Source organism: Phascolarctos cinereus, unplaced genomic scaffold, assembly GCF_003287225.1.
Source record: "Phascolarctos cinereus isolate Bilbo 61053 unplaced genomic scaffold, phaCin_HiC Scaffold_5;HRSCAF=322, whole genome shotgun sequence".
Taxonomy (NCBI): domain Eukaryota; kingdom Metazoa; phylum Chordata; class Mammalia; order Diprotodontia; family Phascolarctidae; genus Phascolarctos; species Phascolarctos cinereus.
The window spans coordinates 232,421,958-232,447,978 of record NW_027555958.1 but is presented as its reverse complement, the minus strand read 5'-3'; the positions used below and the strand labels follow the sequence as shown (position 1 = coordinate 232,447,978).

Genomic DNA, 26,021 nt, shown 5'->3' with positions numbered 1-26,021 from the left:
TGTCAGGTCCAGAAGGAGCCTTAGAACATAAGATGTCAGAGTGCTCTGCCTTAGAACATGAATCTTAAGACTGAACATAGAATGTGAGGGATGGGAGGGGCCTAAGAGACCATCTATCTAGTCCAAGTTGCTCATTTCACTGAAGACAAGACTCCATGCTAGTTCTATCGTGGAATGACAATCAAAGAAGGGAAACAACCACCACTTGGGTACACGCTTATAGGCAGAACTGCCCAACTCCCACTTTGCTTCTTTTTTCTCTGTCAAGGAGAATGATTTTGAGACTGGAAAGGACAGAACAAAATTGTCTGTTAGGCAGCTGAAACCCAAGATAAGTAAGGAGATAGAGCTCACTTAGCTGCCCCTGAAGGCCCATATGAACTACCTCCTGAAAATGGAGGCCAAAAACAAAAAAGTAAGCTTAGCTTTGGTTGCAAATACAATTCTAGAACATATTAGTAAAGAGATAGTGAATAACTAGAAAAGGAAGTGGCAATCCCAAAGGACCAGCAGGGTTTCATCAATAAGGCAAGTTAGGTGGCACAGTGGATAGAGTACTAGGCCTGGAGTTGGGAGGACCTGAGTTCAAATCCAGCCTCAGACACTTACTAGCTGTGTGACCTTGGGCAAGTCACCTAACCTCTATATGCCTCAGTTTCCACAACAATAAAATGGGGATAATAATAGCTCATACCTCCCAGGGTTATTGTGAGGATCAAATGAGACAATATTTGTAAAGAGCTTAGCACAGTGCCTGGCACATAGCAAGCACCATTTAAATGCTTATCCCCTTCCTCATCAATAATAAGTCATGCGAGATTAAACGTATTTCCTTTTTGGCAGTGTTATTACATGGGTCAGTCTGGGAAATGCTGTATATATTGATTACCTAGATTTTAGCAAAGCACTTGACAAAATCTCTCCGCTATTCTTGTGAAAAAGATGGAGAGATAATATGCTAGACAATAGCGCAGTTAGGAGGATGCAGAGCTGGCCAGCCCCAGAGCTGCCATTAATAGTTTGGTATCAATTTGAAAGGAAGTGTCTGGCAGATTCCCTCTGTCTCTGCCTGTGGCCTGGTTTTAGCTGACATTGTTAGCAATGACTTGGATAAAGGCATAGGTGGCATGACCATAACAGTGGTATATAATACAAAGTCAGGAGGGATAACTCATGCCTTTGATGACATTCAGGATCCAAAGAGACCTTGAACCCTAGGCTAAATCTAAAAAGGACAAAACTGAATAGAGAAATAGCAATACTTACACATAGGCTGGAAAGATCAATTACCCAAACACACTATGAGGAACACATGACTAAATACCAGCTTGTCTGAAAAAGATCAGGGAGCAAGGAGGGGGCAGGGGCGGGGCACTTAGTGGACTACAATTTTTTTTTTGCCTGTTTTCTGGTCTTTTTGAGACTGGGTCTCCCTATTACTCTCAGGCCAGAAGTGTAGTGGCTATTCACGGGCCTAATCCCACTACTGATCATCAAGGGAGCTTCAACCTTCTCCATTTCTGACCTGGTCCAGTTTGCTTCTCCTTAGACAGGGGAAAGGAATTAAGTATTTATATAGCACCAATTACATTCCAGGCATTGTGTTAAGTGCTTTACAAATATTATCTTCTTTGATTGTCACAACAACTCTGAAAAGTGGGTGTTGTCATTATTCCCATTTTGTGATTGAAGAAACAGAGGCAGAGAGAGGTTAAGTCAGGGGTGGGGAACCTGAAGCCTCGAGGCCATGTGTGGCCCTCAAGGGAGGCCCTTTGACTGAGTTTGGATTCAAAGGGCCACACTTGAGGACCTAGAGGACCACATATGGCCTTCCCTACCCCCAGTTAAGTGATTTGCCTAGTGTCACACAGCTAGTAAGTGTCTGAGGCTGGATTTAAACTCAGATCTTCCTGACCTCTGGCCCAGCACTTTATCCACTGTGCCATCTAGCTGCTGTAAGACAGACAGTGGTCTCTCCTGCTGCCATATTGGTGCCAGATTTAGTGTAGACACCTAATCAGCCTGGCCCATTGCAGCTCAGAACTCTAGAGGTTCAAGAAATCCATCAGCCTCAGCCCCCTTAGGAACAGGGGATTATAGGTGTGTGCCACCATGCCTGACTGACTGAAAATCTAATGTGAGTCAACTATGATATATAGTGGGCAATAAAACCAACATTATTGCAGGCTGTATTAAAATGGGAGGTGAGAGTCCAGCTTTTAGTTTGCTCTAGACAGACCACATCTAGAGTACTGTGTTCACTTCTGGGCACAATTTAAGAGGGAAACTGACAAGATGAAAGCATTGAGAGGATGGGTTATATCAGATGAAGAAGAGTTGAAGGAATGGAAAAATTTAATCTAGAAAAGACTCATGGGGGCATCATAACCACCTTCAAATATCTGAAAGGCTGGCAGGAAGAGTGATCAGTTTTGTTCTAATCGGCCCTAGAGGGTAGAAAAAGGAGGAATGGGTAGAAGATCAAAGGGGTAAACTGACGTTTGATGTAAGGAAAGTCTCCCCATGAATTAGAGGTATCTAAAAGTGGGGGGAGCTGCCTCGAGAAGTCGTGGCTTCTCCCTCACTGGCAAAGACTGGATGCTCACTTTTCAGGGATGTGTAGAAAAAGAAGCTTGTTTATATATGGGTTGGACTAGCTTGGTCTCTGTGGCCCCTTCCAGCTCTTGAGACTCTGTGAGATGCACAGAGGGGAAATTACACTTCATGAATTCCCATGGGGACATCAGACAGAAGGCATTTCCTTCCTGTTGAGTACTCATCTGGGGAGGCCCCAAGGAAAAAACAAAACAGAGCAACCTAGTGGTTAGAGAACTGGACCCTGAAGATGCAGCTCTTGACCATCTTCTTCCCATGCTTCCGTGTGGAGAGGAAGACCTCCGCCAGTCTAACAGCTTGGGGGCTGGCGATGTGAGTAGAGAACTAGGTGATGTCAGAAAAAGGAAGAGGAGGGCAAGGAACAAGCGTTTGCTGCTCTCCAGGCCTGGTTCCCACCCTGCCTGAAACTCCCAGAGGTCAGGCACACCAGCCCCATGCCCCAGCATGCTTGCTCCCCACAGCCCACAAGCCCAGGGAAAGTGCTGTTGGAGTTGGTGCCTGGTAGGGCTGGGATTTCTAGCCCTGAGCAAGTCAAGGCAGTCCTGTGGCTAGGGTTGGGAAGGCTTCAAAGGGCTATTGAAGGCCAGTGAGGAGTCCCATGGAGATCAGCCAGATGCTGACCCAGAAAGCAGACATCTCATGAGACCTGAGGGTTGGAGGTGGGGGTCAGGAGGAAGTGAGAGGAAATACAGTAGGCATTCAAGCCCAGGGAGCAGGAGGCAGTTTGGAAACTGGGAAGAGAAAGATGAAACATGTGCGCATGGAGGGCGCAAAGGAGTTGGATGGCCCCAGGGCTACAAGGGCCCTGGGGAAACAGAGAAACTGACCACATATAGTGGGTTGTCTCACCAGGCTAACTTCTTCACTTCTCCTGCCACCCACAGCATTTCCGCTCCCCCCTACACAGTGTTACACCAAACTAAACACCCCATTTTCCTGATATACACACAACAGATAGAGTCTCTCAACCTTAATCTCTCTCTCTCTCTCCCCTCCTTCACACACACACACACAGAGGCAGCCCTTTAATCACTTACAAACAATGCTCCTTTTCTTGATACAGTCCTTCAAACATACAAAAGTACATACAACTGCCTCTGTCTCACATAGTTAACTGCTAATAACAGTTAACATGTATATAGTCCTTAAGGCTTGCAAATATCTATTAATATTTTTTGTTGTTCAGTTGTTTCAATTGTGTTTGACTCTTCGTGACCCCGTTTGGAGTATTCTTGGCAAAGATTCAGGAATGGTTTGCCTGTTCCTTCTTCAGCTTATTTTATAGATGAGGAAATTGAAGCAAACAGAGTTAAGTGACTCATCCAGGGTCACACAGCTAGTGAGTGTCTGAAGCCAGATTGGAACTCAGGTCTTCCTGACTCCAGGCCCGGCTCTATCTACTGCACCACCTAGATGCCCTTAGTATTATTATTATTATTGTTATTATTATTATTCACAGATAAGGAAACTGAGGCTCACAGAAGTTAAAAAGCTTATCCAAGGCCTTATAATTAGTGTCCAAAGCCAGTCTTCTTGGCTTCACATCCAGTGGTCTATCCACAAGCCCAAACTGCCTTTTCATATAGACATTGATAAGTGCTGCACATACACACAGAGATATTACAGACCCTCCATCTCACAGATACAGACAACTGCTTCATTCACATCCATATTACACATAAAGTCCATCTCACACACAACACAGGTGCACACCAGTCTCTCCATCTCACACGTACACACAAGGCCTCATTCATACATGCAAGTCCCTCGTGCACACACAGCTACACACAAATCCATCATACACAGAGATACACAGAAGGCCATTGCACACAACGAGACAAACATAAGTGCCTTCCAACACAGAGATAATCCTAGTCCCTCCATTTCACACAGATTCCCACAGGTCCCTCACGTCTCACAGATGCCTCATTCACACACAGATAGATGCCAGTGCATCCCTCACATGCACGCATGCACACACACAAGTCCAATGCATGCACAGCAAGATACACACAAGTCCCTCTATCTCTCATACACAGATGCCCTTTGAAAAGCATTTCAAAATTCCACACCCTGACAATCGCATTCTGATGTTCGGGAATTCCTTCCCTAGAGATCTCGCCATGCCCTTCTGGCCCCCGCAGCCGGCTACCCTTGGCCTCCCAGCCCCTTTGGTTGCTTCCTTCTCTCTTTCTTACCTCCAGCACACACTCATCTGGATGCCCTTTCAGTAGGTCTCCTGGCACGCATCCACACCCATCTCTAATAGCTTTCCTCTTGTGTTGTGGGTGTATACTTGGTCTTCCCAGATAAACAGGAAAATCATACCCTCCCACTCCACTGCCAATAAAGAACAGTTAGTCACATTTCTCTAGCCCTTTAAGGTCTACAAAATAACTGTGTGGTCACAAAGACAAACAACTTTGAAACACTTAAGAACCCTGTTCAATGCAATGACCAACCGCACTCCAAAGGATTGGTGACGCAGCATGCTGCCCACCTCCTGGCGGAGGAGTGATGGGCCCAGAGTACATAATGAGACATACATTTTGGAACTGACCAATGTGAGGATTTGTTTCACTTGATTATGTATATTTTTTACAATGGGGGTGGGGGGCTGGGGAGAGAAAATAAAAGCTTGTCCGTTGACAAACAGTTTAATTAATTTGGAGGAAAAAATAAGATTAACTCTGTGAGGGGCATCCTATAAGTATTGTCAGCCTTGTCTAAGGCTCACAGAGGTTTAAATGACTTGCCTGTGGTCATACTAGAAGTTAAGTCTGTTAGGATTTGAACCCAGGCTGCTTGACTCTGGTCTTCTCTAACATTCTCCCTCCAGCAACATCAGCTCATCAGCACACAGAGAAATGCTTTTTTGAATGAAAGAATCAGTGTTGGGCCAGCTATTCAGCATTAGCTTCCTTTCGTAGTCAATCTCACATAAAGATAGTTTCTCCAAGTAACACAGACAGGAGGCATGGGGTGGGGACCCCTACAATCAGGCCCAGAAAACTGGTGGGCCCAGGGAGAAGAGATGCTATCTTACTGATGCTTTCCTTAACATGACCGGTGAATTTCCCTTTCTCAATTCCTTATCCCTGCCCACCCGCCTTTAAATATGTTCCTGACTCAGTCAAATTCTCCCCATTCTTCATTTCTCAGTGAGTCATCCACTAGGAGACCACCAAGGTCTGCCCACTGAAGGCATCTTGCTATCTGCCTTGCCCACAGGTATCTCATGCCCCCTTCCCCACTCTCACGTCCTTCCATCGCTCACTGTGGTTCTGTGAGTAGTAATAAAATCAATGTGAATAGTAATAAAATCAATGATACCATCAACCATCCTATTGCTTCTCTCACAATCCCGGTGACACCCCCAGACCAAAACTCCCTTTCCTGGCCCCAATCCCAGCATTAGAATGTAAAGTTCCTGAAGGCATGGACCGTCTCCTAGCTGTCTTTGGATCTGCGGTGCCTGACACAGTGCCTGGAGCATGGTATGAGCTTAACCAATGCCTGTTCACACTTATCCATTCCCTGTCCAGGCAGAGGGCCCTTACCCACAGTGGGAAGGTGGAGGAGCACTTCCTCCCACCCCAATTTTCCAAGGAGGACCAGCAGCCCTGGCCCAACTTGATCCTGTATTCTCACTCTTCTTTTCCACCTTAATAGTGAAGAAAAAAAAAAACAAACCAAACCTCAGCAGAGTCCAGCCAAGGGGAAGGATGAGGGGACCTGCCTCAAAGCCAATATATCTGGCTCTCACTGAGGCGGTTAACACTATGCCACGAGAGTGCCTCGGGGGAGAATTAAATCAAGCTGGTCAGACAGCAGTACAATTACATGGATCAAAGATTGAGCCCTGGACTGCAGAGGTGGTGCCTGCCTGTGTTTGGGAGAGAGAAAGAATGTGAGGACGTGTGGGGGTCCTACCTGTGGCCCAGTCCACTGAGCATGGGAGATGTGGGGGTGGCAGGGGGTAGGAGGAAAAGGACAAGCTGAGCCTGGCTGAATTCCACATTCAGTGTTCTGTGGTTTGTCCCCTCCCCTCCCCTCCCCTCCCTTCCCTTCCCCAATGCAGGGTTTGTGTGAACCTGTCTACACACAAAAAAAACCCCATTCCATCAGGGATGATCCTTGGGAAGAGGAAAGGGCCTCATATCCAGGATCTAACACTATCGGCATGACCGTGGACCAATCATTTAATCTACCAGGGCTTTGGTTCCTTCATCTGCAGAATGAGGGTGCTGGGCTAGATGACCTTTTCCCAGATTCCTCTTAGTGTCTTTCAGATCCAAACGTATGATTATTGTAATCCTAAACATACAAGAGAGGCCATCAGGTCACAAAGGATCAAGGATCACCCCTCTAGAGCTGGAAGGGACCTCATAAGTCATCTGGTCCAATATCCTCATTCTACAGATAAGGCACCCAAGGCCCAGAGGGTTTGCAACTTGCACAATATCATACTGGTAGTTAGTGGCCAATCACGGCTGTGAACCCAGGGACCCTAACTCCAAATCCAGACTTCTTTCTGTGGTACCACAGTACAGGTCAGGTGTCCCACTGCAAAGGGTTGCTCTTGTGAATGAGAGGGAAAGATGATGGGCTCAAAGTCCAAAGGGGGCTCCCTTGAATCCTGCTGAAAGAGAACATACTTTCGAGTGCATTATGGTATAGTAGGTAAATTCATCTCCATTCATCTCCTATGCACTATCCAGGAAGAAGGTCCTCACCCCACAAGGGGCTGGTGAAGGAACAACTCTTATTGTTATTGTTGTTGTTTGGTCATGTCCAGCTCTTCAGGACCTTGTGGATTGTACTGTCCTTGGGGGTTTTCTTGGTTACATATCACTTTTTTTTTTTAGGCAATTGGGGTTAAGTGACTTGCCCAGGGTCACACAGCTAGTAAGTGTCAAGTGTTTGGTCTGAGGCCAGATTTGAACTCAGGTCCTCCTGACTTCAGGGCTGGTGCTCTATCCACTGCACCACCTAGCTGCCCCAGTTTGGGGTTTTTTTGTTGTTGAGGCAATCAGGGTTAAGTGGCTTGCCCAGGGTCACACAGTTAGTAAGTACCAAGTATCTGAGGTCGGATTTGAACCCAGGTCCTCCTGACTCCGAGGCTGGAGCTCTATCCACTGTGCCACCTAGCTGCCCCTCTTGGGGTTTTCTTGGCAAAGATACTGGAGTAGTTTGTCATTTCTTTCTCTGGTGGATCAATACAAACTGAGGTTAAGTGTCTTGCCCAAGATCCCACAGCTAGTAAGTGTCTGAGGCTAGATTTGAACTCAGGTCTTCCTGACTTCAGGCTCAGTGCTCTATCCACTCAGTTTCCTAGCTGCCTCCTGGAGGAGAAATTTCTTCAGCCTTAATTCTCCAAGGAGGACCTTAGAGTCCTAAAGACCCCAAGATGCTAGACTGGGAGTCAAGAAACCCTTGGTTCAAATCCCTCCTCAGACATTTACTAGCTATATAAACCCTAGGCAAGTGAATTAAAATCTCCAGGCCTCAGTCTCCCTATCTGTAAAATGAGGGTGTTAGACTCCATAGCCTAGACTAAGGTCTCTCTCAGCTCTAAATCTATCATCCTAGGATGTTTTCTCCTCCCTCCCCCGCCCCACTCCACTAGGAAATGACCCAAGGAGAGCCACCAGGCAAGGTCTGTGTATGTTGGGCTTTGGGGTGGATTTGGGTTCTGTTTATGTTTGTTGTGGAGATCAACTCTGAGAATGAGTGAAGTGTATTTATTATGAGGACTAACCCCAGTTCTGTTCCCATCCTCCTTCCTCCTCCCTTCCATTGATATCCTGGTGGCCTCAGCACCATCTGCTTATATCAGGCTCAAGGCCAGGCTCTTAACTTGGCTCATAACTGTGTCTCACCCCCAAATTCCCTCTTTGCCCCCTATCTCCACCAATTCAAATCCTACCCATCCTTCAAAGCCCAGGTGGCTGTCTAGGTTCACATATGGTTCTCTGCCTTGGTTCTCAGCTCTCCTAAAATCACATAGCTGACTTTTACCAACTCATTCTTGGTCTTGCTTTTCCCCTACCTGGGTTCCACCTTCAATCTCTTTCCTCAAACTAGCCGTTCCTCCCCTTATTCAACCATACTTGTAGTAAGTACTAAAGAATACTTCAGTAGGCCCTCAGGGTAATTAACGGAAAAAAAAAAAGGACTCAGGTCCTGATGTTAATATGTTTCCAGTCTGGTAGGGGAGAACAGACTAATGACAGATAAATATGATACAAATTAGACTCTGAGAAGTGGAAAGAGATATAAATAAAATACAGAGACTTGCCCAGCCACACACTTGCCATACCTGTGCTCTCTTCTACAATGTCACACTCACCCCACCACCCACAACACAAATATATAATACCACTATGTACCACCATAAAAACACATAGGGGCAGCTAGGTGATGCAGTGGATAGAGCTCCAGCCTTGGAGTCAGGAGGACCTGAGTTCAAATCCAGCCTCAGACACTTGACACTTACTAGCCCAATTGCCTCACCAAAAAGCAAAAAAAAAAACCACCCCAAAACTATTCCCACACTACTATTCATACACACAACCCACACAGACACAGCCTCTACATGATTACACATGCATACACAACCCCTATTATACATACACCCTCCCATGCTATTACACATACATACACAACCCCTATACAACTAGATGAATACACAAATACTACTCCTATATCTAGCATTTATATAGCACTGTAAAATTTGCAAATATCTCATTTGATCTTCATAAGAACCCCAAGAAGTAGGTGCTAATATTATCCCTATTTTTCAGATGAGGAAACTAAGGCTAGTGACTAGCCCAGCATCATAAAGATATGAAGCATCTGAGGCCAGATGGTAACTCAGGTTTTCCTGAATCCAAGTCTAGGACTCTATCCACTGGTCCCCCTATTTGCCTATACAAAGATACAAGCTCTTATATCACTACACACTTACCTCCACGCACCATTACATACCCATATATGACCTCCCCCATTCAAGACACACCACTGCACATATAGATGTAACACAACCACCGCAGGAACTTTGCTTCCCCCACAAGTACCCTGGCCTTCCAAGATAATGACCACCCGCTGTCCTCCTAAGCAACACAAATACCCTGCCCTCCAGAATACATCCTGTCCCCCCATCTCTTCACCCTATGCCTCCTATTCCTATAATATTTACAATCTAATAGGCACACCCTGTGACCACACCCATCTCCAACCATCCATCCTTTGCAACAGAAATAGATCCACAGACAGACAGACAGACAGACACACACACACACACACACACACACACACACATACACTTGCCCAGTGGGAAAAACAGCTATAGGACTTACTAGCAGTGTGACTTTAAGTAAGGCACTTAACCCCAATTGCCTCACTAAAAAACACAACAAAAACCAGCTATAGGGTAGGTTACAGGGTAAAAGCCAAGATTGTTCAATTTAGTCACTATTTGCCACAGATGATGCATCAGGAGCTTGTCATCCCAAGGCCATGTCAGCGCATATCCTGATGAAAGAGCGCTACACAGGGATGGGGAGGGGAGAAGAGGTAGAGAACTTTCCTTTTCACGCACCTCGGTGCTGGCCAGCACCACAATGAACCCATTGTAAAGGTCTGTAGAGGAATGAGAACCTTGGGAGCCAGAGTACTTCAGCTTGAGACCTAATTCTGCTATTTACTACCACTGAGACTTGGGGAAATTACTTCCCTTTTCTGGGCCTCGGTTTCCTCTTCTACAAAATAAGAGTGTTAGATTAGATGACCTTTTAGGTCCTCTCTGACTCTAGCAATCTACAAATGGATGATTTGGGGCCTGCTGGGAAGACTTCCTCCTGCTTGGGAGGACAGGGAAAGTCACCCATCAGAGCTCCAAGTCGATGCCTCTTGAAGGCCCCTCTGTGTTCCAGAGTCTGCAGGGGCATGGACAGGGGCAAGGGAGGGGATGGTGATTAAGCCCTTGTCAGCTAACACTTTTGAGGGGGATAGTTGACAACTTGGCTGACAGTAAGACAGATTGGGGGTGGTGGGAGGGGGGAGTTGTTGCTGAGAAGGGAGGTAGACAGCAACCAAAGATAAACTTTCCAAGGCCTGCCAGGCCTGCCCTCTGCCCAGCCCAGAGGAGGGGACAGCTCCCCACTGGAACTCCCAGGAGTTTTGGCACCCCTCCCACCTCTCTCCTTGGGCCCGCAGGGAGATGTCCCAGCAAGATGAGGCCATTTTACTTAAAGGAAAACCAAGTGTCCTGTCCCACCCACCCACTCAGTGTGGAGAAGGGGAAAGGAAGGCTGGCTGAAGTTAATTTGCAGCAGTCCTGTAACAGGGGAAAGGAAAGGAGGTGGGGGGGGAGAGAGAGGAGAGGGGGAATTAACCAAGTTCCAAAATAGCTCACATGGTTCTGCTTGGTTTCACCCTGTGTAATGTTTGGCAGCTTCTGCTTTCAGTCTGACTCACTCCCCCACTTACAGCAGGCGGCTCCAAGGAGGTGGCTGTGGGGTCTGCAGACAAGCAGGGTCCCCAGGCTCCAAGGCAGAGGACACCCTCAAATCCATCCCCATAGTCAGTCCAGCTTGGACCCTGACCTCCCCAATTCACCCCTCTTCCCCATCCCCCAATCAAGCCTACCATACTTCCCTCTTCCTTCCATTTCCTCTCAAATCTAAATTTCTAGGGTGATTCACAGATCACCTCCAAAATCAGCCCAGGCCCAATACTTCCCTGGAATCAGGGTTGAACATAGTAGGCTAAAGCTTGGGACCAAGGCAACAACCTCTTAGGATCCAATTCAATCACATGGTTTCTGTTTCTTCTCTCTCTCAGCAATAGTAGACTGACAAACACAAGAATTTGGCTAAGCAGTGATGAGGGGGAAACAGGACATAACTTGCCATCTTGTCTCAGTCAGTATGGCTGGTGAGCAGCTCTCCTACTCCAAAGGTACCCAAGTATACTCATCATCCCTGTCCCCCACCCCCCACCGCCCACACACAGAGCCAGTAGAGTCAAAGGGAGGACACTGGAAAAACAATCTTTCCAACAGGACTTTTTCTAGAGGAAAAATAAATCCTATCCTACAATATTTAGTGTCAGTGCTAGAGCCAGAAGAACTTCATTTCAAGCCCCAGTGCCACTATTTGCTAACTGTATGATCTGTGATAAGTCACAGAGAGCCTTGATTTCCTTATCTGTAAAATGGGAATGGGGAGTTCTAGAGCTATAATTTCACTGGTGTAGAGAACACCTTTTGTGTAAACTGTCTCTACAAATGTAGATTGATAACAGGCAATTTTGTCTTAAAGAGTTCACTGAAAGAATAGAAAGGTTGTAGTCACACAGCCACAATCTCTCACAGGCAGGATTTGAACCCAGGCCTTTCTGTCTCCAAAGCTAGACAGATGTCACATATCTCACAGGAATGTTACTAAAAACAACCCCCCCCAAAAAAAAACACTTTTGTAAACTGTAATATGCATTTGCTGAGAATTTACCAACCTAACTCCCCCACCCACACATAACTTTCACATGAAAATAAAAAAGACTTTTCCCCACACAGTCTAACTCAATCCTACTGTTTCTTCTGCTATGAAACAGTGGTATTGGTACTGCCCAACTTTTTCTAGATTTATTGTGCTCTGCCTTTGTCAGAGCACATAGAGTTAAATTAGAAGACTGGCTACAAATATCATGGGATAAGGAGGGAGGTGCAGCAAGTCAGAACTCACCTCTCTACCCCACATCAACTATCTCTCACCCCCCTCCTTCACCTTGCTCCTTCCCCCTTTTTCCCCCTTCCCCTGGGCTGACGGGTTGAGGTTCTTGGTCTCCTAATGCACTTTCAATCCCCTGGGAAGACTTGGAAGAAAACAGGAACTGAAGCATCTGCCTGGGCCTTCTTCCTGTAGAACAAAGAGGCAGCAAGGGTGGCACGGTAGAGAGAGCACTGGTCCTGGAGTCAGAAAGATTTGAGTTCAAATTTAACCTCAGACATTTGCTGTGTGACCCTGGGCAAGTCACTTTATATGTGTTTGCCTCGGTTTCCTTAACTATAAAATGGGGGTGATAATAATAATAGCACCTACCTCCCAGGGTTATTGTGAGTCGCAAATGAGATATTTGTAAAGCATGTGGTACATGATAAATGCTTGTTTCTTTCCTCCCTCCTTTCTTCCTTCTTCTCTTCCTTCTATCCTTCTTCCCTCCCTCCCTCCTTCCTTTCTTCCTTCCTTCAGTGTTGAAATACCCAACTTGAAAGGAAAAAAAATCTTCCATAGAAACACCACTTTTCATTCACTTAACAATTCTCTCCCTCCTCTCAGGCTCCCTTCTTTCTCTCTCTCTCTCTCTCTCTCTCTCTCTCTCTCTCTCTCTCTCTCTCTCTCTCTCTCTCTCCCTCTCTCACAAAGCCAATTCCAATTTGGCTCTAACCTCCCATTGTAGCTTTATCTCACATTTCTCCTCTGTCCATGCTCCTCAAATTCAATTCAACAAACACTGATTAAGCTTATGCTACTTCAAGGCACGGTTGCTAGGTTGGAGAAACAAAGGCAAAAAAGGGGATGCAGTCTATTCACCACTCCAGGAACACTTCCTACTCTTTCACATACTGTGAGCAATGCACCAGACTAATTACTAATCGATTAGGACATTCTGAGGGGCGGAACGGGGAGGTGGGAAGGTGGAATAGAACACGCACGTAGGTATGTTCATACAAAATAATTTGGTGGAGGGGAGAAAACACTAAAAACCATAGGCAATGGTTTTTTGAGGTTCAACCTTAATGTCACAGATCACATCACTTTCCTAAGTCTAGAATACCTGCCTACCTTCGCTAGCTGAAATGTTACTTATTCTTAAACATCCATCTCAAATGTCACCTCCTCCATGATGCCTTCCCAGATCCTCCAACCAAAAATGGCCTTTTTCTCCTCCAAACTCTCAAAGCATGTAGGAACATAGTGGGCATTTAATTAATATTGTTGGATGAGTGAATGAATAAATATCATGCTGCTATTTTGTATTGCATATAAAATGCTTGATAAATGGTGAATGTATTCATTGAAGCAATGTTTCATTCTACATGGGAGGGAATTATTTAAAGAATGGAGAAATGTTAGGAGATGGGAATTCCAATTCACTTTGCCACTAATTGCCATGTTAAGTCTGGGTGAGTCATAGGCCTTTAGTCAATGAAGGTAGGAATCTCAACAATTAACGAAGGTTGTGAAAGGTGACAAGGCCAAGACTCAGATGTTGGAATAATTCACTGCCTCTCACCCTGTGCCAACCTTAGTTCTGGAATGCAGAGATCAAGAGGAAAACGGAACAAAAAGAAAATGGGGTATTGGATGCCCTAATGCCTGCCTTGGAGGTTTTTTGAATAAACTCTGAAGTCAGGGCCTGGACCCTCCTCCCATTTACCTCTCTTCAATCCCCCACCAATCCCAAACTCCTGATGGCTACTTCCCCAACTGTTTCCACTAACTAGAAATGGAAGGTAGGGGGTAGGGTGGACGAGAGAAGGAAGGGGAGGCAGATAAAGCCCTTAGGGGCTGATGAATTTAATCAAGATAGCAATCAAAATAGTCAGCCTTTATATAGTACTGGTTCAGGGCCTCCTGCCTACTACTGGTCCAGTGCTTCTGGAAAATATGGCAACTCAAGAAGACAGGTTGAGTGGGTTTCAGGGCAAAGTCCTTTAAGTTTTACAAAGATTTCTACATATATCATACCGTTTGGTCCTCACAACAACCCTGTGAAGTAAGGCCAATAAGCATTAATTAAACAACAAACATTAATTAAATGCCTAGTAAGTGCAAAGAACTGTATGGAACAGTGCCCAAGTGCTCTGAGAGTTTGGAGGAGGAAAAGGCCTTTTTTGGTTGGAGGATCTTAGGAAGGCATCTTAGAGGAGGTGATATTTGACATATTTAAGAATGGAAAATGTTGGGGCAGCTAGGTAACACCAGTGAACAGAGCACCAGCCTTGGAGTCAGGAAGGACCTGAATCCAAACCTAGCCTCAGCTGTGTAACTAGCTGTGTGACTCTGGGCAAGTCCCTTAACCAGATTGCCTAGCAAAAAACCAAAAAAGAGTGGAAAATGTTTCAGCTAATGAAGGTGGGCAGGCATTCTTAGGGAACTGTCTAAGCAGTGGCATCGAGATTTAAAAAAGCTTCTCTTCCTATACACAGTTTTTAGAATTTTCTCCCCCAATGATTAATACATACATATATATATATATATACATATATATATATATATATATACACACATATATATGTATATTATATGTGTGTGTTCTATACATATACATCCATATATGTTCTATATATACATATATGTTCTCTATACACACATATAGATGTTCTATTCCCCATCCCCATTTTACAGATGAGGAAACTGAAGCTGAAAGAGATTAAATGACTTGCCCTGGGTCACACAGGCAGCATCTAAGGCAAGATTTGAACTCTAAATTCACTGTGCTGACAAGGAACTCATGGGGATGGAGAGAAGCTGCCTGTCTGGAATCCCCCGAGTGCTGAAGAAATCTCTCACCTTTATAGGGAACACAAGAAGGTGTCTATTTGGTACAATGGAAAGAATGGTGATTCAAAATGCAAGGACCTGGGTACAAATCCCTCCTCTGTCACTTACTACCTGTATGACCTTGGGCAAGTCACTGTACTTTCTGGGTTTCAGTTTCCTCACTTATTCAACAGAAGACTTCTAAGATCTCTTCCAGCTCTAAATCTGTGATCCAAAGAAATATACACAGCCCCTGAATTACACCCTAACTATTGTAGGTGTACCCAACACAAAGGAAAACTTTAAAAAGATTATTCCAGTACTGAATAAGAAGAGACTTTTTCACTCACTCATTCATTTAATGAACATGTATCAGGCCATCGCTGTGGGCAGGTGTTATGCCTGTCACTAATACTAAGCATTTGGGAAGATACAAAGTTTTGATAAACAGAATCCCCATCGCCATGGAGCTTATCCACTACCCCCATAGTGGGGGGATAAGGCACAAACAGAGAGAACCCAAAAACACAGTATTACATCTGAGAGGGGCACACCTACTATGGTATAGCTCTATGCACTATACTAAGTGCTTCACAAATATTTTATTTGATCCTTACAATAACCATGGGAGGTAGGTACGATTATTTTTCCCCCATTTTATAGGTGAGGAAACTGAGGCAAACAGAGATTATGTGACTTACCCAAGGTCACGTAGCTAATAAGTATCTGAGGCTGGATTTGACCTCAGGTCTTCTTGACTCCGAGCTCCCCACTTTATATAGTAGGCCACCTAGCTGCCCCTGACAAACAGAAAACTGAGTGTGAGTACCTCACTTGATGACCTAGAGGGAGAAGTCAGCAAGAATGGTGAGACAGAAAATGGGGAGCATAAAGTACAAGGGAATCACAGAGCCAGGGAATTTTGAACAGGACCAATGAGATCAGGAGGTTGATGTCTAGACTTGCAAGTGAATGAGATTTAAGTGAGGCAGGGCTGCCCAAAGTCATCAGCCTCACTCTTTCCTGCACCTCACTCTTTCCTCCAGTCATCAAAGCCCAGTGGCAAGACAAGAATCAAGATGACAGAATGGCCCAGGATGGGCAGTGGGTGACCTTGGTTTTAGAACTGTTAGGCACATCCAGGTTGTAGACACTGTAAGGAGCAGCCAGGAAGAGATTTGTAAAGGGTGGGGAAGGGGAAGGAGAAGGGGAGAATTTCTCCAAACAGAAAGTGAGGAAGAAACTAGTATATTAGGGCAGTTTCAACCTTAAGGCAAGGAGATACTCTCCCTTTTTGTTTTTTAAGCTAGGCAATGGGGTTAAGTGACTTGCCCAGGGTCACACAGCCAGTAAGCCTTATGTGTCTGAGGTCACATTTGAACTCAGGTCCTCCTGAATCCAGGGCCGGTACTCTACCCACTGTGCCACCTAGTTGCTCCAAGAAGATACTCTCTTTAAGAAAGGAAAAATGGGACAGCCAGGTGGCTCAGTGGATAGAGCACCAGCCCTGAAATCTGGAGGACCTGAGTTCAAATCCAGCCATAGACACTTACTAGCTGTGCAAGTCTGGGCAAGTCACTTAACCCTGTTTGCCTCTGAAATAAAGGGAAAATATCCCTTAAGGCTGGAATGAAGCTAGCACTGGGAAGCAGGCATCTAACAAAGTGTTTTGAAAATACAGGCATAAATAAATGTGTTTTTTTTTAATTGTGACAGGCTGAGTCAAGCTGAATTCAATGACTAAGCTGTGTATCTCTAAATTACAGGCCCCTTTTTAGTTTGTTACTGCGAAACATCAGGGTATGATGGATGAAGAGCTGGCCTTGGGGTCAGGAAGGCCTGGGTTCAAGTCTCCTGATGCATGATCTCTGTGTGAGCCAAGTCACTTAACCTCTCCGATCTCCCAGGCAACGCTCTAAGACAAACTTTCAGAGAAAGTTCATATCGACATTGGTAGAAGTCCCAACATCCCTCCCCTCCAGCTCCCCACATCTGTGGAATCACAGGAACAGTACAACACAAAACAAAACAAAACAAAACCAGAGAGACAGACACAGAGACAAAAAGAGAAAACCTTCACATGGTAGCTTTGTACTCATAGATTACCGACAATGTGTTTTGTGAATGATCTGTGCAGGATGGCTACTAGAGAGAAGTTATAGGAAGGAAAGAAAAGGAATGTGCACTAATATATATATATATCTATATCTATATCTATATATATATATATATAGCACCTACTATGTGTCAGGGACTATGCTAAGCTCTTTATAAATATTATCTCATTTATTCCCCACAACCACCCTTCAAGGTAGGTGCTTTTATTATCCCCATTATACAATGAAGGAAATGGAGGCTTAGGTTAAGTAACTTGCCCAGGGTCACACAGCTAGTAAGTGTCTGAGGCCAGATTTAAACTCAGGTCTTCCTGTCTTCAGGCCCAGCATTCTATCCACTGAGATCCCAGATGGGTTATTTCTTAAAGCTGCCTAATACGGATCTTAGTCAGAATATGAACTCATGTCCTTCTATGTGTTATCTGATTTGATCTTTACAACAACCTTAGGAAGTAGGTACTATTATTATCCCCATTTTATGGATGAGGAAATAGACTGAGAGAGATTAAGTCATTTGTCCAGAGTCATACAACTAATAAGTGTTTGAGGCAGGTTTTGAACTCAAGTCTTCCTCACTCCAAGTCCAAGGCTCTTACTTTACACCTGACTGATGTCTGCTGAGGGGTGGTGAATGTGCTACCAGGCACAGGCCGTGGAGGTAATGCACGGAGGAATAGAAATCACTGAAGGGAGGTCCTGCTGGGGAGGGGCTGTCTGCTCCCTGTGCTGGCACCCTGGGCCAAAGTCCTGTTTGCCCCATGCCAGTTACGACTCTGCTATAATAACAATTCACATTGATTGACTCCTTCATGGTTACAAAATACTTCGCAATTATATCCCTCTCATTTGACTCTTACAACAGCCCTATGAAGAAAGTAGTGAAATTATTATTATGTTATTTTTCGTAACCTCTGAACGTGTAACTCCTAAGCAGAATGTAAGCTTCTTGAAGGCTGTCTCCTCTTTGTATCTGTATCCCCAGCACCTCACTGGGTATCTGGCATACAACAGATGCATAATACATGTTTGTTGATTGAAAGGCAGCTATGGGGTTTATAGTTTACAAAGCACTTTGTATACTTAGGCTTACTACAACCCTGTGAGGGAGGTGCTATTATTATTTCCATTTTACTGGAAACTGAGGCTCAGTTAGGTGACTTACCCAGGGTCACCCAGCTAGTGTCAGAGGATTTTAATCCATGTCCTCCTTGTGCTCTAGCACCCCAAGGTCAGCATATCCTGGTGCCTCTCAGAATGAACTGGGACAGGTGGAGGTTCCCAGATGGGTTATTTCTTAAAGCTGCTCCCCACAGCCTGGCACCTGGAGCAGAAGATGAACCGAATAGGCTGTGTCAATGCCCTGGAGGCCCTGAGCTCAGCAGCCAGGGCCTCTCAGGAGCTGCAGGTGGGGCCCTATCCTCAGATGCCCTGGGTTTTGCCTGGAGTACATATCGAGAGATTCCAAATTCCTCTGGAGGGAGAGGCAGCGTGGGTCAGCATACAGGGCCCAGACCTGGGGGATCAGGAGGCTTGGGTTCTAGTCCTGGCTAGGCCACTCAGGCACTGCGTGACCTTGGGCAAGTTGCTTTTCCTCTACTGTGCCTTGGTTTCTTCATGAGAATGAGGCAAGTTGATTGCCATGGTAACTTCCACCTCTAACATTCCATGAGACATGAAACCTCTGAGCTTTTTTTTTTTAAAGCCTGCTTCCCCCTCTAGAGAGTAGGAGAGGTACTAGAGATACTGTGCATCAAGAGAAACTGAGGCACAGCAGACACGTAAGAGCGCAGGACCCACACACTACCCTGCCTGGAGATAGCCTTGCCCTCATTCTCCCAGAATTCCAATCCCCTCATGGCTCTAGATATCTCCTGGCAATTTCCCCCAGGTCCCCAAGGCACAGCAAAGAAGGACAAGACAGGTTATAGCATCTTTAGTCTGTACGGCTTTCCGGCTAGCCTTTCCAGCCAGCTCATCCCTCCCACCCTGGCTCCCTCCATTGTGGTGGGCCCAAGGGTTCTGCCTCTCTGCAGGGTGGGAGGAGAGGGGGTGGGGAAGTGACCAAGTGGCTGCTGCTGCTGATGTGACTGAGTGCCAGCCCCGGCAGTGGGCAGAGGGCCCAGGCACACAATGGGGCTGTGTGTGCAGCCTAGGGCTACCAAGGAGAGGAACTAGGCAGCTCAGTGTCTGGGGTCAGGCCAGGAATTCAGTTCCCTGGAGAGAGCCAACCCCACCCCCAAAGAGAGGGTCACTCTATTCCCTCTGCACTGCCTGACTTGTGTCATAGCACAGACCTATCATACTCCCCAGGGAGGGGACCTGTCATGGATGTTGCTAACTCCGGTACTCTTTCACCACCCTTCCTCACTATCTTCCACTCCAATCCCACTTCTGTTGGAAGTGGTGATGTGTTCTGATAATAGGGTTTGGAAAATGGTCTGGGCCAAATCTCATCTCTGCCACTCGCTGTGTGACCTTGCGTAAGTTAATCAACTTCTCTGGGTCTTAGTTTACTCCTCTATAAAATAAGGAGACTAAGGTTCTTAACGTGACGTTCAAAAAGTCCCACAGGGTCTATAGATAGATTTCTGGAGATCTGTGAATTTGGTTTTTAAATATTTTGATAACCTTATTTCAACGTAATTGGTTTCCTTTATAATCCTATGTATTTCATTTTATGCATTTAAAAATATTTTTCTGAGAAGGGGTCTAGAGGCTCCACCAAAGGGATTATGATCAACTGAGCTAGGTAATCTCCAAGGGCCTTTCAGGCTATAAGTCCTAGGAGCCTATAAAAGGTAACCTCCTTTCCTAGAACACTAGCTCTCCTCAGCCTTGCCCACTGACCTCTCTGCCTTCCTTAAAGTTCTAACTAAAATTCCTTCCCCAACCCTATTTAATTCTAGTGCCTTCCCTCTGTTAATTATTTCTCATTTATCATGTACATAGCTTGCTTAGATATATGTATTTGCACATTGTCTCCCCTGTTAGATTGTAAGCTGTTTGAGGGCAGGGACTGTTTTTTGCCTCTTTTGTACTCCCATAGCTTAGCACAGTGCCCGGCACATCACAGGCACTTAATAAATGTTTATTGATTGATGATTCACCCTGGGCTAATTGCCTTGAACCTATTCTTTGATTTCAGTTGCCTGAAGATTGCCCCAGGAATGAAATCAAACCCTGAAACCAAAGTAGGGAAAGGTGCAAAGGAATCCCTGGTATTGCTCCCAAACCCTTATTCTGACCCCATTAAACCCCATGCCTCAATATCCAGTTACCTCAAGAGGAAATGGGGAATAGTGAAAAGACCACTGGGGTTGGAATCCCAACCTTGGCTCCCACACTTACTAGCTGTTTGATTATGAGTAAATCACTGATCCTCCCTAAACTTCATTGTTTTTATCTATAAAAAGGGGGTAATAGCTGCCCTCCTACTTCACAGTGAAGAATGATGTCTATGAAATCACTTCATAAACCATAAAGCACCACATAAATGGAAGGAACTATAGTGATTATTATTATTATCCATACCTTAACACAGGCCTTCCAGGGATAGGTCAGGGTCTAGCATTTCTCTTCCATGGAATCGACAGGAACTAAAAGGATGGTTGGGCTCCATCCTTGCCTGGCAGCTTCTTAGGCCACCAGCAAGCTCTGGGGCCAAGCCAAGCTAGGCTTTGCTCTGTGACAGGTGGAATTTCCCAGGGGGATGAGTCACCAGCCCTGGCATCAGCCTGGCCTATCCAGAGGGTGGACAGGGACAATATCTCCTCCCCCTTCCCTGGCAGATACCCCTGTGCCAGAACATCCACTGTGGTCTGGTGTCTGGGGCTGACCCTCCAAAGGGGCAATAAGGGTTTCCCAGGCCTGCTACAAGGGGACTAAGTGGGGCAAAGGGTGGGAGGGTCATGCCCATCAAGGCCACCTCACCCTTAGGTGGAGTAAGAGACTACATCTGTGGAATGATTTCAGGGAGCTGGGAGGGTCCTGATTCACCACTGCCACCAACACCACCCCCAAATTAAAAATATCCTCACCCACCTATTGACATGGAAGTCTATCTTTATTTTTTTTTCAGGCAGTTGGGGTTAAGTGACTTGCCTAGTGCTTTCTCTCTGTTGATTATCTCCAATTCACCCTGTACATACGTTGATTGTACGTGGCTCTCTGCTTGCTGTCTCCCCTACCTGATTTTTAGCTCCTTGAGGGCAAGAACTGTCTTTTGCCTTTCTTTGTATCCCCAGCACTTAGCATAATGCCCAGCATATAGTAGGCGCTTTAAAATGTTGATTGACTAAGTGACCGTGTGTCTGGGACAAGGCTTGAACTCAGCATTCTTGGTTCCGAGGTCAGAGATCTATCCACTATATTCTAAGGTCCTTTCCAGTTCTAAACCCAGTGGTCCTAACACTATTCTCTGGTCACTCAGATTAGACTTCAGTGTAAGTAATAGAACTGAGGGATGATCTGGATAGAGGGAAGAGGAAAGGAGAGAAATGAAAGGTTCCAAAGGCCCTGGCAATCAGCCAGGAGAGGAGCATCGATCACTAAAGAAGAAAAAGAGCACAAATTACAAGGGAAGACAAGCCTCGTTTTCACAATTTTACTGAGGGTTGGTCCTAGTCTCTTTGGTCAAGAAAATGCTAGTGCAGGCTTAGGTTGTCTTACTAGAGGTAGAATTTAATGGGAACAAGTGTAAAGTCCCCTAGTAGGGGTCCAAAAAAAAAATCTACTGCATAAGGTTTGGGATAAAAGAGCAGTCTAGACAAGCAGTTTGTGTGGAAAAGATCTGGAGACAGAGTCATGGTAGCCAAAAAAAGTTAATAGGCTCTTGGGCTTTATTAATAGGCAAAATTAGGACCAAAGAGACAGATTTCATCTCAGTAAAAGGAATGACTTTCTAACAATTAGGGCCCTCCAAAAACAAAGCAAGCTGCCTTAGGGTAGGTCATGAGCTCCTCCTCTCTGAAAGTCTTCCAGCAAAAGTTAGATGACCTCTTGTTAAGGAGGTTGAACAAGGGATTGGTCTTTAGGGACAGGTTGGACTAGATGACCTCTGAGGTCCCTTCCAGTTCTCAGATTCTCTGACCCTATGAATGAAAAAGCTGACATTTTCATGTTCATGAAAAGCAACCACACACTTCAGATGCATGCCTTTCCATTTTCTTTGAGTCTCTTGGAGGAAAGCACTGCGAAACAAACTAAAGCTGAGAATCAGGACACAAAAACTCATACCTACAGGTTGCCTCCCACAGTAGCAGGAGGCTGGTCACAACTGTATCTATCACAGCTTCACGCAAGGTGGGACAGAGAAGCATGTTCAGCTGTCAAGAACACCTGCCTCCTACACTTGACCCCAAGTCCAAAAAATCAGTTATGCATGACAGCCTGCTCTCGGACACACCCAGTCACAAAAAGAGATGCATACCAAGTCTTACATAGACATGCTCAGGGCAGCCTACCCGTCACTGCCAAAAGGCACAGGTGCCTCTCAGTGAAAGAGGGGAAGGTCCCTGAACTCCCCCCGACTCTCATGAGAACACCCCACCCCACCTCATCTAGAACAGCAGGGCTACAAGGGGTTTTAGAACAGAGATTGTTAGCACACGAAATACAGAATGTTAGAGCATGGAGGAACCTTAGAACATAGAACGTCAGAACACAGCATAGACTGTGAGAGCTGGAAAGGATCTTAGAACCTTGAAGAAAGAAAATATAGAATGTTAGAGACAAAGGGACATCAGAGAATATAAACCCCTTGAGGGCAGGAATGGTATTATGTCTGTCTTTGTATCTCCAGTGTCTAGTTCAGTACCTGGCACATAGTAGTGTCTGATAAATGACTAATATTTGATTGACTATAAAGTCCAACCCACTCACTTTACAGAAGAAATTGCCCAAGATCATGTAATGAGTTAATAGTGGTGTCAGGTCAAGAATTCAGGTTTCCTGATTCCCAGCTCAATGCTCAATTTAATGCAATCCAACAAGCATTTATTAAGATTACTATATGCCAGGCACTAGGCATAAAAAGTCAGAAAGAGCACCTGCCCTCAAGGAGCTTACGATCTACCTACTGTGATGAAACAGCACATACACAAATAAGTAAATATAAAATATAAGATAGGGATACAGACTAAACCAGTTATTTCATTAGTTTAGGGAACTCCTGGTAAGGAAAGGCCCTTCAACAACTCAAGTCAGCAGTTTCTCTGCAACTTACAGCCTTAAAGAGTTGCCTAGGTGGGCAGCTAGTTGGCACAGTGGATAGCACAGGGGCCCTGAAGTCAGGAGGACCTGAGTTCAAATCCAGTCTCAGACTAAACACTTAACACTTACTAGCTGTGTGACCCTGGGCAAGTCACTTAACCCCAATTGCCTAAAAAAAATTTTTTTTAAAGAGTTGCCTAAGGCACTGAAGTGTTAAGTAACTTTCCTCAAGGTCACATAACCAATGCCTGTTAGAGGCTTTGAACCTGAGTCTTTCTAGCCTTAGGGCTAGAATCCAAGATATCATGCTACCCCTATATGTAGACAAAATAAATACAAAGTCTTTTTTTTTTTTAGCAGGATGGGAAGAACACTGAGGTCAACAGGATGCAATGGCTGCCAAAAAAGGCTAATGGGCTCTTGGGCTGTATTAACAAGAAGAATTAGGACCAACTGGTAGAAGTGAGAAAGAGGTAGATTTCAACTCAACATAAGGAGCTGTCCAAAAATGAAGTGGGCTGCCCAACGAGAGGTCATGAGCTCCCCATCTCTGATGGTCTTCAAGCACAAGTCGGATGACCACTTGTTAGAAAGAATGAGGAAAGTATAGAAGGTAACAATGAACTGAACCTGGATAGAAGCTAAGAATTCCAATAGGTGGAAGTAAGAGGAGACAGCATTCTAGGCATGCCCATGCAAAGGCACCAAGGTGGGAGGTGGAATGTTGTGTACAGAAAACAAGTAAGCCAGTTTGGCTGGAAAGAAGCATGAATAGGGGTAAATGATGGGAAATTAGTCTCAAAAGATAAGCTAAAGCCATCCTGCATCCTTGTCTTCTCTTTACTTCTTTTTACCAGGAGCCTTCCCCAACCCCTCTTAATTCCAGTGCCTTCCCTCAGTTAATTATTTCCTTTTTATCCTGTCTATAGCTTGCTTTGTATAGATTTCTTTGAATGTCTCCCCAATCAGATTGTAAGCTCCTTAAGGGCAGGGACTGTCTTTGGCCTCCTTTTGTATCCCCAGCATTTAGCATATTACCTGGCACATAGTAGGGGCTTAACAAATGTTTATTGATTGATTTTCTTGGTTTGTTCTTGGCATTTTTTGGCAACTCTTTCCTTCCTCCTAAGTTTTATTCCTCTTCTAATAACTCCCATCCTCTCTCTACTTATCTACAGCAGGAAAAGCATGGGATTTGGAATCAGATCTGGGTCACTAGTTTTGTGATTGGGCAAATCCCTCAACCTCCTTATACCTTCCATATTCACCTGTAAATTTCATCATACTTATGCCTTACAGGCTTGTTTTAATTGACATCTCTGGGCATTATAAAGCTAAATATAAATGTGAATTATTGTTATTTCTTCTATTTCTTCCAGCTTTGTGCTGGTGAGTGCTTCAAGAATGAGGTTTCCCACTACACTCAAAACTGGATCTCCCTCTCTGATCTTTACCCTTCCTACCCCCCTTGCCTTTCTAACCTTGAACACAGACCTTTGCTTATGCTATTCCCTGTGCCCCGTCCCTTCCCCTCTTTGCCCATTGAATTCCTAGCAATCCTTAGAAAGCCAAACTCAAGTGTCATCTCCTCCTGCAGACAGGCTTCCTAGATCTCAATCTGGCCCTGCCCATACCCACCACACCCATACCCCTTGGGTAATAAGCTTTTCCAAATTCTAGCCTGACACAGCAATTTTTAGCATCTCTCCATTGCACCCATATTATGATACTGCAATTGTCTGTAAATGGGTCCTGTCCACCCAAAAACTCTATGAAGGCAGGGATCTTGTCATATCTAACAGTGCTCTGCATAGAGTAGGTGCTTAATGTCTGTTGAATGAATTATGAGGAAACTTTTATTCCTCGGAGGAAAAAGAAAACGTGGACCTCGTATATGATCAATATCCCATATCTATATAAGGAAAGCTTGGATAAACAAGAAGGAGTTGGTTGGGTAGAAGCTAGCCCACAGCAAGAAAATGGATGATCCAAAGAAGGACCAGACTTTGGAGGCCTCAGGATTGTCCATCACAATGTCACAGACACTCAGAGCTTGAGTGGAACTCAAAGGAAAGAGGAAGGGAGAGAAGGAGGAAGGGAGGAAGGAAGGGAGAGAAGGAGGAAGGGAGGAAGGAAGGGAGGAAGGAAGGAAGGAAGGAAGGAAGGAAGGAAGGAAGGAAGGAAGGAAGGAAGGAAGGAAGGAAGGAAGGGAGGGAGGAAGGAAGGGAGGGAGGAAGGAGAGAGAAAGGAAGGAAGGAAGGAGAGAGGAAGGAAGGAAGGAAGGAAGGAAGGAAGGAAGGAAGGAAGGGAGGAAGGAAGGAAGGAAGGAAGGGAGGGAGGGAGGGAGGAAGGGAGGGAGGGAAGGAGGAAGGGAGGAAGGGAGGAAGGAAGGGAGAGAAGGAGGAAGGAAGGAAGGAAGGAAGGAAGGAAGGAAGGAAGGAAGGAAGGGAGGAGGAAGGAAGGGAGGGAGGAAGGAGAGAGAAAGGAAGGAAGGAAGGAGAGAGGAAGGAAGGAAGGAAGGAAGGAA

General features: G+C 45.3%; 1 protein-coding gene across 1 annotated transcript in view; it reads right to left on the bottom strand.

The window, feature by feature from the left end:
* Positions 1 to 26,021, bottom strand: part of TFEB (transcription factor EB) — a 79,473-nt gene that overhangs the window by 23,636 nt on the left and 29,816 nt on the right. The window lies entirely within an intron of this gene.